We start from the raw sequence: 3,412 nt of genomic DNA on the forward strand, positions 1-3,412 counted from the left end.
CCACGTGCTGCTTTAGTCCAAAATAAGCTCTTGAAAAAGTAATAAACACACTTTTTATTTTATTTTGTTTTGTTTTATTTTATGATGGAGTCTTGCTCTGTCACTAGGCTGGAGTGCAGTGGTGTGATCTCAGCTCACTGCAACCTCCGTCTCCTGGGTTCAAGTGATTCTCCTGCCTCAGCCTCCCAAGTATCTGGGATTACAGGCACATGCCACCACACCCAGCTAATTTTTGTATTTTTAGTAGAGATGGGATTTCGCCATGTTGGCCAGGATGGTCGTGATCTCTTGATCTCGTGATCCGCCCACCTCAACCTCTCAAAGTGCTGGGATAATCCTTACCTGTTCCTCCTTTGCAGGGCAGATAGAACATGATAACTGGAGATGCATGAAACGTGATTAACATCTCTGTGTAATCAGGACTTGGAACACACTTAATTTCTTTTTAATAGTGAAAATTTTATTGGAGATCATTGAAGCTAAGACTGATAAACACTTGCCCTGGGTGGATTACAACCACCTTTTTTTTTTTTTTTTTTTACTATACTTTGAGTTCTTGGATACATGTGTAGAACGTGCAGGTTCATTACACAGGTATACATGTGCCATGGTGGTTTGCTGCACCCATCACCCCATCATCTACATTAGGTATTTCTCCTAATGCTATCCCTCCGCTAACAACCCCACTCCCCAACAGGCCCCAGTGTGTGATGTTCCCTTCCCAGCGTCCATGCAACACACTTAATTTCTATTGCATAGTACTATAGGGGTTACAGAAAGTATAATGTTCAGATAATGCATTTATATTCTATGGACTTCTTTCTAAAACCTTGTAATTCAAATATGAATATAAGACAATTCCCCTCCCCGAGCTCAGGTCATTTTAAGAGATAACACCTACTATGGACCACATATTCTTCAAGGCACTAGAGATACAAAGATGGACAAAGCATGAGCCTGCCCTTCTTCAGATTCTATGAGACCAGCAGGCACAGATCCCCCTAACTCCAGACCCAGTATCCAAAAAAGACCAACAGGATTAAATATACACCATCGAGTTAATGGGACACACCACTGAGTTAAAACTTTTTTTTTTTACTCTAGCAGAAAAGAAAATGACTAAACTCTGGATTATCCACTCCAGAACGATCAACTTAGCGTGGAAACTTACACTACCATGAAAAAAAAATGGTTGAACCGGAATAAGAAGGCCCAATGTTCCCAACAGCATTGGCAACCAATTCATTTAGAAACTCAGTAAAAGTCAACTCAGAAGCCCACTTCTTAGCCAACTTCATGTTCCATGCATACGTGGAGGTGAAGGGAACGAGTTTATACATTACAAATTATGTCTTTCAGCTGGGCACAATGGCTCACGCCTGTAATCCTAGCACTTTGGCAAGCAGAGGCGGATGGATCACTTGAGGTCAGGAGTTTAAGAGCAGCCTGGCCAACATGGTGAAACCCAGTCTCTATTAAAAATACAAAAATTGGCCAGGCATGGTGGTGGGTGTCTGTGATCCCAGCTACTTGGGAGGCTGAGGCAGGAGAATCGCTAGAATCCAGGAGGCAGAGATTGCAGTGAGCCGGGGTCATGCCACTGCACTCCAATCTTGGTGACAGAGTGAGATTCCATCTGAAAAAAACAAATTTTGTCTTCTTCAGTCCCTCAGGAACACACTCTCATTTCTTTAATTCACCTCTCTATTTATAAGTTCAATATTAATACCCCTCTCCTCAGGTTGTTGTGAGGGTTAAATGAAGCAATATTTTTTTTTTCAGTCTAAAAAAGCACCTGGCTTATACTAGGGACTCACTGAATGATAGCTAATAGAAAATTCAGTACCAGGATCCCCAAAAACAGTGTGACCACAGACACCATGCCCCCGGCTAGCTTCTGGTTTTTCTTACTTTGAAGCAGGAGAAGCAGACTTCTTTCTGTCCGCACCAGCTAGAAGGATCTAAGCTGAGCTACTAGTACAAGAATATCATGGGGCAACGATTCAACCTTGACAAAAGATCTAGAAACATATCCAACAGAAAACACAAAGATGACAGGAATATCAATAATCTCAACAACTGTAAACAGGTTACATTCCCTTATTAAAAGAACTTTCAAATTCATTTTTTAAGGCAAGCTCCAGCTATATGCTATTTACAAGAGATGTGTGTAACACAAAATAATGCTGAAAGGTTGAAAACATGCACATGCCCAAAGAGAGACCAAGTGCTATGGTCTGAATGTTTGTGTCCCCCAAAAATTCATCTGTAAAAATCATAACCCCCCAAGGTGATGGTATTAGGAGGTGAGGGCCTTTCAGAGCTGATTAGAGCATGAGAGTGAAACCCTCATGAATGGGGTTAGGGCTCTTATAAAAGCAAGCCAAGGCAGACCCCTTTCCACCTCTACCATGTGAGGACGCAGTGAGAAAGCATTGTCTATGAACCAAGAAGCAGACCATTACAGACACTGAATCTGCCAGCACCTTGATCTTGGAATTCCCAGACTTCAGATATGTGAGAAATAAATTTCTGCTGTTTATAAGCCACCTAGTTTATGGCATTTTGTTGTAGCAGCCTGAAGGGACTAAGACAGCAGGCAAATATAGACAAAAAGAAAACAATATAGCAATATTAATATCACCTCAAATAGAATTCAAGGCAAAAAGCTCTATATGGGACAAAGAAAATTGTTTTATATTAAGAAACAGTAGATTCATCAGAATATATAGCAAGCATGAACATTTTCACTCTGAATATCATGGCAGCAGATACATAGAGAGTAATTATAACACGTCAAGCACAATTCCAAGGTCATTGCATATAGCAGCTCACAATCCTCCCAAGAACCCAGTAAAGTAGATGATGTGATTTTACAGTTGAGGAAATGTGTCCAAGGTCTGTCAACTCATGAGAGTGAAGCTGGTATTCAAACCAGGCAGCCTGGTGTTAACATCAATGCTCTTAATTTTTTTACTATATTCTCTCCAAAAAGTAAAAAGAAGTGTTAGAAATTTTTTTAAAAAATTGGCCAGGTGTGGTGGCTCACACCTGTAATACCAGCACTTTGGGAGGCCAAGGCAGGAGGATCGCTGGAGCCCAGCAGTTCAAGACCAGCCTGGGCAACACAGTGAGATCCTGTCTTTTTTAAAAGGAAAAAGAAAATTTTTTTTAAAAATTGTCAAACCCATAGGTAGAGTGGAAAAAGTTAGAAAACTATTCCCAAAATTTGTTGTGTCAAGATGACAAAAATAAATATATGAAAGATGTTAATAATACATATTATAAGCTTGAATTCATAGCAAATTATGATCTCTCTAAAAATGAGACACATTCTTTCTAAATGTTTATGAAACATTCATTTAAAATTTAAAATACATAAGGAGAGGCCGGACATGGTGGCTCACGTCCG

At 40.1% G+C, this 3,412-nt stretch overlaps 1 non-coding gene across 1 annotated transcript; it reads left to right on the forward strand.

Annotated features, from left to right (window-relative positions):
• Nucleotides 1-318: 318 nt before the first annotated feature.
• Nucleotides 319-450, forward strand: LOC112627249. Its single transcript, XR_003120097.1, has one exon. It is a non-coding gene; the product is annotated as a U8 small nucleolar RNA (small nucleolar RNA).
• Nucleotides 451-3,412: the final 2,962 nt, after the last annotated feature.

This window comes from Theropithecus gelada, chromosome 6, assembly GCF_003255815.1.
Source record: "Theropithecus gelada isolate Dixy chromosome 6, Tgel_1.0, whole genome shotgun sequence".
In the NCBI taxonomy this organism is placed as follows: domain Eukaryota; kingdom Metazoa; phylum Chordata; class Mammalia; order Primates; family Cercopithecidae; genus Theropithecus; species Theropithecus gelada.